This window comes from Triticum urartu, chromosome 4A (genome assembly GCF_056163025.1).
Source record: "Triticum urartu cultivar PI428250 chromosome 4A, HENAU_Tu73, whole genome shotgun sequence".
NCBI lineage: Eukaryota > Viridiplantae > Streptophyta > Magnoliopsida > Poales > Poaceae > Triticum > Triticum urartu.
This window is the reverse complement of record NC_141876.1, coordinates 510907842-510922101: the sequence shown is the minus strand read 5'-3', so window position 1 is coordinate 510922101 and position 14260 is coordinate 510907842.

Sequence of the window (14260 nt, the reverse complement as noted above, 5' to 3'; positions counted from 1 at the left end):
TGCTTAATGCTTGTCACTAGGGCCCGAGTGCCATGATTTCAGATCTGAACCTATTATGTTTTCATGAATATATGTGAGTTCTTGATCCTATCTTTCAAGTCTATAGTAACCTACTATGTGTTATGATTCGGCAACCCCGAAGTGAGAATAATCGGGACCACTCCCGGTGATGACCTTAGTTTGAGGAGTTCATGTATTCACTATGTGCTAATGCTTTGTTCCGGTTCTATATTAAAAGGAGGCCTTAATATCCCTTAGTTTCCAATAGGACCCCGCTGCCATGGGAGGGTAGGACAAAAGATGTCATGCAAGTTCTTTTCCATAAGCACGTATGACTATATACGGAATACATGCCTACATTACATTGATGAATTGGAGCTAGTTCTGTGTCACCCTAGGTTATGACTGTTACATGATGAACCGCATCTGGCATAATTATCCATCACTGATCCAGTGCCTACGAGTTTTCCATATACTGGTTCTCGCTTATTTACTTTCCTGCTGCTACTATTACAATCACTACAAAATACCAAAAACATTACTTTTGTTGTCTTTACTTTTGTTGCCGCTACCACCACTATCATACTACTTTGCTACTAAACACTTTGCTGCAGATACTAAGTTTCCAAGTGTGGTTGAATTGACAACTCAGCTGCTAATACTTGAGAATATTCTTTGGCTCCCCTTGTGTCGAATCAATAAATTTGGGTTGAATACTCTACCCTCGAAAGCTATTGCGATCCCCTATACTTGTGGGTTATCAAGACTAATTTCTAGAAATTCTTCTTGCTACCTCTTGAGCTTGCGTTGGATTTCCCCGAAGAGGAAAGGATGATGCAGCAGAGTAGCCTTAAGTATTTCCCTCAGTTTTTGAGAACCAAGGTATCAATCCAGTAGGAGGCCACGCTCAAGTCCCTCGTACCTGCACAAAAGGATAGCTACTCGCAACCAACGCGATTAGGGGTTGTCTATCCCTTCACGGTCACTTACGAGAGTGAGATCTGATAGATATAATATATTTTTGGTATTTTTGGTATAGAGATGCAAAGTGAAAAGTAAAAGGCAAAGTAAAAAAGCAAAGCAAGATTAAAGTGATGGAGATTGATATGTTGAGAATAGACCCGGGGGCCATAGGTTTCACTAGTGGCTTCTCTCAAGAGCATAAGTATTCTACGGTGGGTGAACAAATTACTATTGAGAAATTGACAGAATTGAGCATAGTTATGAGAATATCTAGGTATGATCATGTATATAGGCATCACGTCCGTGACAAGTAGACCGAAACGATTCTGCATCTACTACTCCGCTATCCAGCATGCATCTAGAGTATTAAGTGAAAAACAGAGTAACGCTTTAAGTAAGATGACATGATGTAGAGAGATAAATTCATGCAATATGAAATAAACCCCATCTTGTTATCCTCGATGGAAACGATGCAATATGTGCCTTGCTGCCCCTTCTGTCACTGGGAAAGGACACCGCAAGATCGAACCCAAAGCTAAGCACTTCTCCCATGGCAAGAAAAACCAATCTAGTAGGCCAAACCAAACTGATAATTCGAAGAGACTTGCAAAGATAACTAATCATACATAAAAGAATCCAGAGAAGATTCAAATATTATTCATAGATAGACTTGATCATAAACCCACAATTCATCGGTCTCAACATACACACCGCAAAAAAGAAGAAGATTACATCGAATAGATCTCCACAAGAGAGGGGGGACTTTGTATTGAGATACAAAAAGAGAGAAGAAGCCATCTAGCTAATAACTATGGACCCGAAGGTCTGAGGTAAACTACTCACACTTCATCGGAGAGGCTATGATGATGTAGAAGCCCTCCGTGATGACGACCCTCTCCGGCGGAGCTCCGGAACAGGCCCCAAGATGGGATCTCGTGGATACAGAAAGTTGCGGCGGTGGAATTAGGTTTTTGGCTCCGTATCTGTTCGTTTGGGGGTATGTAGGTATATATAGGAGGAAGAAGTACGTTGGTGGAGCTTCGGTGGGCCCACGAGGGTGGGGGCGCGCCTGGAGGTATAGGGTGCGCCCCCCTACCTCGTGCCACCTCGAACCTTCCTTGGCGTAGGGTCCAAGTCTGCTGGGTCATATTCGGGAAGAAAATCACGTTCCAGAAAGGTTTATTCCGTTTGGACTCCGTTTGATATTCCGTTTCTTCGAAACACTGAAATAGGCAAAAAAACAATTCTGGGCTGGGCCTCCGGTTAATAGGTTAGTCCCAAAAATAATATAAAAGTGGAAAATAAAGCCCAATAAAGTCCAAAACAGTAGATAATATAGCATGGAGCAATCAAAAATTATAGATACGTTGGAGACGTATCAGGCATCCCCAATCTTAATTCCTGCTCGTCCTCGAGTCGGTAAATGATAAAAAAAGAATTTTTGATGCGGAGTGCTACTTGGTATAATTTCAATGCAAATCTTCTTAATTGTGGTATGAATATTCAGATTAGGAAGATTCAAGACAAAAGTTTATATTGACATAGAGAATAATAATACTTCAAGCAAACCAACAAAGCAATTATGTTTTCTTAAAGTAACATGGCTAAAGAAAGTTCATCCCTACAAAATCATATAGTTTAGTCATGCTCCATTTTCGTCACACAAGAATGCTCTCATCATGCACAACCCCGATGACAAGCCAAGCAATTGTTTCATACCTTAATAATTTCAAACTCATAAACTTTCACGCAATACATGAGCGTGAGCCATGGATATAGCACTATGGGTGGAATAGAATATAATGATGAGGGTTATGTGGAGAAGACAAAAAGGAGAAAGTCTCACATCAACGAGGCTAATCAATGGGCTATGGAGATGCCCATCCATTGATGTTAATGCAAGGAGTAGGGATTGCCATGCAACAGATGCACTAGAGCTATAAATGTATGAAAGCTCAACAAAAGAAACTAACTGGGTGTGCATCCAACTTGCTTGCTCACGAAGACCTAGGGCACTTGAGGAGGCCCATTGTTGGAATATACAAGCCAAGTTCTATAATGAAAATTCCCACTAGTATATGAAAGTGATAACTCAAGAGACTCTCTATATGAAGAACATGGTGCTACTTTGAAGTACAAGTGTGGAAAAAAGATAGTAGCATTGCCCCTTTTTATTTATTTTATTTTTTGGGCCTTTATCTTTTTTTTGGGACAATGCTCTATTGAATGATGATCATCACACTTCTATTTATTTACAACTCGATACTAGAACAAAGTATGACTCTATATGGATGCCTCCGGCGGTGTACCGGGATATGCAATGAATCAAGAGTGACAAGTATGAAAAAATTATGAACGGTGGCTTTGTCACAAATACTATGTCAACTACATGATCATGCTAAGCAATATGACAATGATGAATGTGTCATGATAAACTGGATGGTGGAAAGTTGCATGGCAATATATCTCGGAATGGCTATGGAAATGCCATAATAGGTAGGTATGGTGGCTGTTTTGAGGAAGATATAATGAGGTTTATGTGTGAAAGAGCGTATCATATCACGGGGTTTGGATGCACCGGCGGAGTTTGCACCAACTCTCGATGTGAGAAAGGGCAATGCACGGTACCGTAGAGGCTAGCAATGATGGAAGGGTGAGAGTGCGTATAATCCATGGACTCAACATTAGTCATAAAGAACTCACATACTTATTGCAAAAATCTACAAGCCATCAAAAACCAAAGTATTACGCGCATGCTCCTAGGGGGATAGATTGGTAGGAAAAGACCATCGCTCATCCCCGACCGCCACTCATAAGGAGGACAATCAAATAACACCTCATGTTTCAAATTTGTTGCATAACGTTTACCATACGTGCATGCTACGGGACCTGCAAACTTTTAACTCAAGAACTTCTCAAATTCACAATTACTCTACTAGCATGACTTTGATATTACTACCTCAATATCTCAAAACAATTATCAAGCATCCAACTTTTATTAGTATTCAACACACTCAAAAGAAAGTTTCACAAATCTTGAATACCAAGCATGTTATTATTAAGCAAATTACCATGCTATTAAGACTCTCGAAATAATTTAAGTGAAGCTTGAGAGATCAATAGTTTCTTTAAAACAAATCCACCACCGTGCTCTAAAAGATCTAAGTGAAGCACATAGAGCAAAATCATAGCGCTCAAAAGATACAAGTGAAGCACATAGAGCAAAACTACTTAGCTCAAAAAGATATAAGTGAAGCACATAGAGTATCCTATCAAATTCTAATTCATGTATGGCTCTCTCAAAAGGTTTGTACAGCAAGGATGATTGTGGCACACTAACAAGCAATGACACAAATAATACAAGACGCTCCAAGCAAAACACATATCATGTTGATGAATAAAAATATAGCTCCAAGTAAATTACCGATAGAAGTAGATGAAAGAGGGGATGCCTTCCGGGGCATCCCCAAGCTTTGACTTTTTGGTGTCCTTGGATTAACTTGGGTGTTCCATGGGCATCCCCAAGCTTAGGCTCTTGCCACTCCTTGTTCCATAATCCATCAAAAGAATTCACCCAAAACTTGAAAACTTCACAACACAAAACTCAATAGAAATCTCGTGAGCTCCATTAGAGAAAGAAAACAAAAGACCACTTCAAGGTACTGTAATGAACTCATTCCTTATTTATATTGGTGTTAAACCTACTGTATTCCAACTTCTCTATGTATTATAAACTATTTTACTAGCCATAGATTCATCAAAATAAGCAAACAACACACGAAAAACAGAATCTGTCAAAAACAGAACAGTCTGTAGTAATTTGTAACTAACGCAAACTTCTGGAACTCCAAAAAATCTACCAAAATTGGTCGACCTAGACAATTTGTTTATTTATCAGAAGCAATTGGAATCAGTACTTTATCACATTCCGATGATTTTTAATAATTCGGGCACTGAAGGCAAAGTTTCTGGAAATTACAGCAAGATCAAATAACTATCATCCAAGAAGATCCAATAGGTCTAACTTGGCACAAACACTAATTAAACACAAAAAACACAACCAAAACAGAGGCTAAATAAATTATTTATTAAATAACAGCTAGGAAAAATATCGGGTTGTCTCCCAACAAGCGCTTTTCTTTAATGCCTTATAGCTAGGCATTGATAATTTTAATGATGCTCACATGAAAGACAAGAATTGAAGCACAAAGAGAGCATCATAAAACAAGTGAAAAACACATCTAAGTCTAACATACTTCCTATGCATAGGCCTTTTATAGGCAAAAAAATTGTCAACGCAAGCAAAAACTAGCATATGCAAGGAAGCGGAAAGAAACAATAGCAATCTCAACATAACGAGAGGTAGTTTAGTAACATGAAAATTTCTACCACCATATTTTCCTCTCTCATAGTAATTACATGTAGGATCATAAGAAAATTCAACAATATATCTATCACACAAAATAATCTCAACACAATCCACATGCATGCAAAATTGGCACTTTTCCCAAATAGTGGGATTAACATTAACTAAAGGCATAACCTTTCCAAACGGGCTTTTATCAAAAACTTCATAAGATTGAACATTCTCCAAATACGTGGGATCTAAAGTTGACATTCTTCCAAACCCACTTTAAATATTATTGCAAACATTATAATCAATCTCATATTCATCATGGGGCTTAAATAAATTTTCAATAACATAAGAAGAATCACCCCAATCATGATCATTACAACAAGTAGTAGACATAGCAAAACTAGCATCCCCAAGCTTAGGGTTTTGCATATTATTAGCACAATTGACATCAAGAGAATTTGTAGTAAATCATTGCAATCATGATTTTTATTCAAAGATCTATTGTGAATCGCTTGATAAAGTAATTCATCACACTTTTCAGATTCACGAATTTCAAGCAAAACTTCATAAAGATAACCTAGTGCACAAAACTCACTAGCAATTGGTTCATCATAATTGGATCTCTTAAAAAGATTAGCAAGTGGATGAGGATCCATAGATCTTAGGTTCTCTGTTTAGTAATAAATAAACAACCAATCCAACCATACGAGCAAACAAGAAACGGGCAAAAAGAGGAAAATAAAGAGGGAGGATAGAGAGAGAGAGGGCGAATAAAACGACAGGGGTGAAGTGGGGGAGAGGAAAACGAGAGGCAAATGGCAAATAATGTAATGCGAGAGATAGGGATTGTGATGGGTACTTGGTATGTTGACTTTTTGCGTAGACTCCCCGGCAACGGCGCCAGAAATTCTTCTTGCTACCTCTTGAGCTTGCGTTGGATTTCCCCGAAGAGGAAAGGATGATGCAGCAGAGTAGCGTAAGTATTTCCCTTAGTTTTTGAGAACCAAGGTATCAATCCAGTAGGAGGCCACGCTCAAGTCCCTCGTACCTGCACAAAACGATAGCTACTCGCAACCAACGCGATTAGGGGTTGTCAATCCCTTCACGATCGGTTACGAGAGTGAGATCTGATAGATATAATATTTTTTTGGTATTTTTGGTATAGAGATGCAAAGTGAAAAGTAAATGGCAAAGTAAAAAAGCAAAGCAAGATTAAAGTGATGGAGATTGATATGATGAGAATAGACCCGGGGGCCATAGGTTTCACTAGTGGCTTCTCTCAAGAGCATAAGTATTCTACGGTGGGTGAACAAATTACTGTTGAGCAATTGACAGAATTGAGCATAGTTATGAGAATACTTGGGCATGATCATGTATATAGGCATCACATCCGTGACAAGTAGACTGAAACGATTCTGCATCTACTACTATTACTCCACTCATCGACCGCTATCCAGCATGCATCTAGAGTATTAAGTTAAAAACAAAGTAATGCTTTAAGCAAGATGACATGATGTAGAGAGATAAATTCATGCAATATGAAATAAACCCCATCTTGTTATCCTCGATGGCAACGATGCAATACATGCCTTGCTGCCCCTTCTGTCACTGGGAAAGGACACCGCAAGATCGAACCCAAAGCTAAGCACTTCTCCCATGGCAAGAAAAACCAATCTAGTAGGACAAACCAAACTGATAATTCAAAGAGACTTGCAAAGATAACTAATCATACATAAAAGAATTTAGAGAAGATTCAAATATTATTCATAGATAGACTTGATCATAAACCCACAATTCATCGGTCTCAACAAACACACCGCAAAAAAGAAGAAGATTACATCGAATAGATCTCCACATGAGAGGGGGAGAACTTTTTATTGAGATCCAAAAAGAGAGAAGAAGCCATCTAGCTAATAACTATGGACCTGAAGGTCTGAGGTAAACTACTCACACTTCATCGGAGAGGCTATGATGATGTAGAAGCCCTCCGTGATGATGGCCCTCTCCGGCGGAGCTCCGGAACAGGCCCCAAGATGGGATCTCATGGATACAGAAAGTTGCGGCGGTGGAATTAGGTTTTTGGCTCCGTATCTGTTCGTTTGGGGGTATGTAGGTATATATAGGAGGAAGAAGTACGTTGTTGGAGCTTCGGTGGGCCCACGAGGGTGGGGGGCGCGCCCCCCTACCTCGTGCCCACCTCGAAGCTTCCTTGGCGTAGGGTCCAAGTCTCCTGGGTCATATTCGGGAAGAAAATCACGTTCCAGAAAGGTTTATTCTGTTTGGACTCCGTTTGATATTCCGTTTCTTCGAAACACTGAAATAGGCGAAAAACAGCAATTATGGGCTGGGCCTCCGGTTAATAGGTTAGTCCCAAAAATAATATAAAAGTGGAAAATAAAGCCCAATAAAGTCCAAAACAGTAGATAATATAGCATGGGGCAATCAAAAATTATAGATACGTTGGAGACGTATCACCCTCGAGGCCCCTGGCTTGTAATATAAAGCTTGTATTATTTTAATTTGTGTCTAGAGTTGTGTTGTGATATCTTCCCGTGAGTCCTTGATCTTGATCATACACATTTGCGTGTATGATTAGTGTATGATTGAATCGAGGGCGTCACATCAAGCTAGGGTGCTCCATTAATGCAAACAAAGACATGGATGGATAGAGCACCACAATATCTACAAAACATCCTTACTGATCATGCTCAAAACAGGCACGGATCACTCGGTAGCAACAAGAACATATGGCATAAAAATAATGACAGGGCAGAGACTTAGAATATTTCTAAGTCCCTGAAATCAGCAACATTAAGTAAGCTACTTTGCAAGCTTGTGCTAGTCACCACAGAGATCACAAAAATACATGGCATACACCCCTGTGAAGATGGCATGGCATACTCCAAAACACATGTAGAGCTCAGGATCATATCATGTACACATTAATCATGGAAAAAATGACAAAAGTGCATAATGCTGATATGAATCTGAAACTAACATCACATAGCCCTCTTCCAACAGCATTTAGGGCATCAAGATGAGCTCAAATGAAAATGATGCAATGAGATGAAATGGAGTACTCGTCAAGACGAACATGTATGCAAATGAAATGCACATGATGACATGATATGAAATGCATGACACGCCAACAGTGACAAGGCAACAACAGAATAACTGGAGGACACCTGGCACATCGGTCTCGGGGCGTCACACCCTCCTCCAGGCCATAATGCGGAGACGAGGTTCGGACGCCGAGAGCCACTTTCGGCCGAATCCTCTCCTTGCAACACGCCTACAGCCTTGGGCCCCAGCGACGGGTCGATGTTCGATGACCAGGGGTTACCCCTAGCCAAACTCCCACTCAACAACTCGGCTTCGAGCCCCAACGCGGAAGCAAAATCTGAAGATCGGGTCTTGTCCTCGGTTTCTTACGACTATCCTGCCCCGGTCCTCGAGGTTAACTCGGCCCTCGAAGACCAGGATCCAGCTTTGGCCCCGATCATCCTTTGTCCCATCACATCAGAAGCCCCCCCCCCCTCGCGGCCGCCGCATACCGCTCCAACGACCCTCACCTTAATAAGCGAGGCGTTGGACCGAATCCAGATGATGGTTGTTCGGGGGGATCCACCCTCGGCTCGTGTTCAGCAGCCCTTTGAGACATGCTTCGGGCAATTTTGCGTCCCACCCACCACCCACCTCGTAGCCACGGTCGAGGACTTAACCCACATGTTGGACTACACTTCGGAAAATGCCTATTCTATGGACGAGGACAGCGGAGCCACCGTCAACACCGACGCCGTGCCTCCCGTCACCGGTCGCTGGACGGCCACGCCCACTTATGACATTTACATGGTGGACACTCCAAAAGATGATGGCACCCCCTGGAAGGATAGTGGCAAGCCTGGCGATGAGCCGCATAGGCACCGCAGACAACACCATCGCTCCAAGGGACGCCAAAGCCACGCAAGCAACACGGACACCGGAGAGAACGACACTCCGGATAACACAGATAACCTTGAGGACCACGGCGTCGACGAGCAACCTCAAGACGAACATGAGGAGGAAGACCCGCTGAACCTAGAGGACCTCGGTGATTCCAAAGACAGCAACTACCTCCCTCCCTCCGAAGAGGAGGCCAGCTTAGGCGAAGAGGACTTCATCGTCCCCGAAGACCCGCTGGAACAAGAGCGGTTCAAACGGCAGCTCATAGCCACCGCGCATAGCCTGAAGAAACAACAACAGAGGATAAAGGCTGAGCAAGACACCCTCAATGACAGATGGACTAAAGTCCTCGCTGTCGAAGAAGGGTACGGCTACGAGTGGCAGACCAGAAGATATCCAATGCCAAAGCTGCCGCTACAATTCGACGATGGGGCCATAAAGCCAGCACCTGCATGACACACTAAAGCAGACGAGCCGGACTTCCCCCCTCGAGAACGGGATAGGCTGACCGATAAAACCGAACAGCCTCTCGCTCCACCTCGCCGTCCAGGCAAGGAGACAGTCCGGCCTACCTTTGAGTACCACCTACGAGGCGACCTAGATGCCCGTGCAGGTCTGACGAGATCCATCTATGGACCCAAAGACAACTCTCCTATTCGATGGGACAGTTACCAACCTTGGCTAGACCGAAACGACAAAGTTAGGGAACAACAGCGAGCCCGGGTGACAGATGGTCTCCGGTGCGACGTAGCCCAAGTTAGGGGCGCCGCTCACCCCCTGTGCTTCACAGATAGAGTGATGCAGCACCAGTTCCCGGAGGGCTTCAAGCCTATAAATATTGAGGCCTACGACGGGACGACGGATCCGGCCGTATGGACAAAAGACTTCCTATTACACATCCACATGGTACAAGGCGACGACCTTCATGCCATCAAATACCTACTACTGAAGCTCAAAGGTCCGGCTCGACACTAGTTAAACAGCCTCCCTGAAGACTCCATAGAGGTTGGAAGGAGCTGGAGGATGCTTATCGAGCCAACTTTCAGGGTACTTATGTCCGACCTCCAAACGCCGATGACCTTGGACACGTAATCCAGCAGCCTAGTGAGTCAGCCTGGCAATTTTGGAACCGGTTCTTGACCAAGAAGAACTAAATTGTCGACTGTCCGGATGCCAGAGCCATAGCCGCCTTCAGGCATAGTATTCGAGATGAATGGCTAGCAAGGCAACTCAGCCAGGACAAGCCGAATACGATGGCGACGCTTACCTCCCTCATGACTTGCTTCTGTGCCGGGGAGGATAGTTGGTTGGCTCGTAGAATCACCAACCCGGAAGCCCCCGGTACCTCGGAGGTCCGGGGCGGGAACGGAAAGCCATGGCGCAACAAGAACAAGCGTCGCCACAACGACGGCGAAACCGACGAGACGACAGTAAATGCCGGATTTCGTAATACGAAGTCTGGATCACGGAAAAAGCCTTCTAAAGGCAACCATGATGGCCCAACTAAATTGGATGCAATCCTGGATAGACCGTGCCAGATTCATGGCACCACGGAAAAGCCCGCTAACCACACCAACCGGAATTGTTGGGTGATAAAGCTAGCCGGCAAGCTCACAGCTGAAGACTCAGGCAAAAGCCCATGAAGCAAGGACGATGATGAGCCCCGCAGGCCGAACAGTGCAGGCCAAAAACCCTTCCCTTGTGAGGTCAAGACAGTGAATATGATCTATGCCACCCACATTCCAAGGAAAGAGAGGAAGCGCGCGCTGTGGGATGTGTACGCCGTCGAGCCCGTAGCGCCAAAATTCAACTAGTGGTCGGCTTGCCTGATCACCTTCAACCGCAGGGACCACCCGACCAGTATCTATCATGGAGGATCAGCGGCCATGGTATTCGACCCCATTATCGACGGGTGCCACCTCACAAGATTCCTAATGGATGGAGGTAGTAGCCTCAATATGATTTATGCAGGCACAGTGAGGAAAATGGGAATCGGTCCATCAAGGATCAAACCCAGCCACACCACCTTCAAGGGGGTTACTCCGGGTGTAGAGACCCGATGCTCAGGCACAGTAATGCTGGAAGTAGTATTTGGCTCGCCGAACAACTTTCGATCCGAAGACTTGATCTTCGACCTCGCCCTATTCCACAGTGGCTATCATGCCCTCCTCGGCCGAACGACATTTGCCAAGTTCAACACTGTCCCACACTACGCATACCTCAAGCTAAAAATTTCTGGGCCTGCAAGCATCATAACGATTAATGGCAACACGGAACGCTCACTCCGGACCGAGGAGCACACTACGACACTAGCAGCCAAAGACCAGTCCATCGCCAATAGGCCAAGATATCATCCCGCCGTAAAGGCAAATGATACACTTAAACGGGCTTGAGCCTGATCCCCGTCATGGGAACCCGCCTGCGTTCGCCACAAATAGGGATACACTCCCCATGGCATGCCCGCCTTCCCTATGTGTTACGTGCCTTGTCAGCACAACTTTGCGCTGAAGGTACCATGGGCGGCCGTGGGGGCCTGTAACACCATGTGTTCGAATCAACCGAACTATTGTATCACCATGTCCTTAGACGATGACGGGAAGGACTCCGGACTCGCTCAGCATCAAGCTACAACGGCAGGATTATATCACAAGGCCCCTTTTTGAAGGCACTCCTCGCCAACACATGGCATTTTAAACGGACATCCGATTTGCTCCCCCCCCCCCACCTCAAAGAAGGAAAGGCGCAGACGTGCAGCAGGGCACAATTGAGTCCTCGACCCACACATCAAGGCCCTGTGTAAACCTTCCTCTGTAAAAAAAATTCCTATTTCATTATTATAAACACCATGATAGTTCGAATTATACGGATGGACGTTCCGAGCTTATGGAAGATAAAAACATCTTTCACGGTGTTCGGGCATCCGCATTATTAGGCCCCTTTTCTTTCCCTTTCCTTTGGTCCGCTCTTCGAACAACTAGGCATACACATTGCATTTAATGAACCGGTTACTTGACCGAAGGTATGATTTTTCCCGTCAGCTCTACATATTAAGTCCGGCACCAGCACCACCTCGCATCGAGTATCCGGCGTCTCAGATATTGCACTATACGCATTAGTTTCGAACTATGTCTTGGGTCAATAGTTGGGTTGCCCGGCTCCTGTGTTTGACCTCTTACATTCCGCACGTTTGGCTAAGAAGATAAAGGGAGAACCCCTACGATTGTGCTTCTAGCTACTCCAGTCAAGCGCCTCAGGGGGGAAAGCCGAAAACTGACCGTCATAGTATGCGAGAACTGGTCAGTGATTCGACGACAAGTGTTAAACTATGAAATCGTTGGTGATTTATTCGTGTCATACGAAGGGTTTGTCCTAGCACAAACACCATGACTACAAAGGCACACCTTGGCTCTCGCGTACATCACCAAAACTTGGGGGCTAGTCACTAGCCCCCGCCGTCAAGCTCCTATGGCTAAGTAAAAGCGATAAAGTTGTATAGTCTGTTTGCCTAGTCTCTCTCTCGCACTACCGCCTTCGGGCACTGAGATGTCGGCTAACGGTGATAGTGTGGAGACGAAATACCCCTCATAACATTTACTTGTGGGCTAAAGCCGACTGAGGGAGTCCTGGATTAGGGGGTCTCCGGACAGCCGGACTATCTCCATTGGCCGGACTGTTAGACTATGAAGATACAAGATTGAAGACTTCGTCTCGTGTCCAGATGGGACTCTACTTGGCGTGGAAGGCAAGCTAGGCAATACGGATATGGATATCTCCTCCTTTGTAACCGACCCTGTGTAACCCTAACCCTCTCCGGTGTCTATATAAACCAAAGGGTTTTAGTCCGTAGGACAACAACCACAACATACAATCATACCATAGGCTAGCTTCTAGGGTTTAGCCTCTCTGATCTCATGGTAGATCTACTCTTGTACTAACCATATCATCAATATCAATCAAGCAGGATGTAGGGTTTTACCTCCATCAAGAGGGCCCGAACCTGGGTAAAACATTGTGTCCCCTGCCTCCTGTTACCATCCGGCCTAGACGCATAGTTCGGGACCCCCTACCCGAGATCCGCCGGTTTTGACACCGACATTGGTGCTTTCATTGAGAGTTCCTCTGTGTCGTCGCCGTTAGGCTTGATGGCTCCTACTATCATCGATAGCGATGCGGTCCAGGGCGAGACTTTTCTCCCCGGACAGATCTTCGTATTCGGCGGCTTTGCACTGCGGGCTAATTCGCTTGGCCATCTGGAGCAGATTGAAAGCTACGCCCCTGGCCGTCAGGTCAGATTTGGAAGTTTGAACTACACGGCCGACATCCGCGGAGACTTGATCTTCGACGGATTCGAGCCACAGCCGGGCGCGCCGCGCTGTCATGACAGGTATGACCTAGCTCTGCCGCCGAACAGTACCTCAGAGGCCGCGCCCGCATCAGCTCCGACCCTTAGCTCGGAGCCAACTGCGCCAATCGAGGACGGGTGGCTAGACACCGCCTCAGGGGCTGCAGTCTCAACGGCGATCGAGCCGAACACCAGCCTAATCCTCTGCGAAGCCCATGACTCCAAGGTGTCAGACTCTTTTCTGGACGCCGAACCGTCCGCGCCCCTGCCAATCGAATCCGATCGGGCACCGATCATGGAATTCACTGCCGCGGATATCTTTCAGCACTCGCCCTTCGGCGACATTCTGAATTCACTAAGGTCTCTCTCTTTGTCAGGAGAGCCCTAGCCGGACGATGGCCAACAAGATTGGGATGCGGACGACGGAGAAATTCGACGCCCACCCACCACCCACTTCGTAGCCACTGTCGATGATTTAGCCGACATGCTCGACTTCGAATCCGAAGACATCGACGGTATGGACAACGATGCAGGAGGCGAAGAGGAACCACCGCCCACAGGGCGCTGGACGTCCACCTCATCATATGACGTATACATGGTGGACACACCAACAGAAGACGACGACGAGGAACGGAAGGACGCAACGAAGGCTTGTC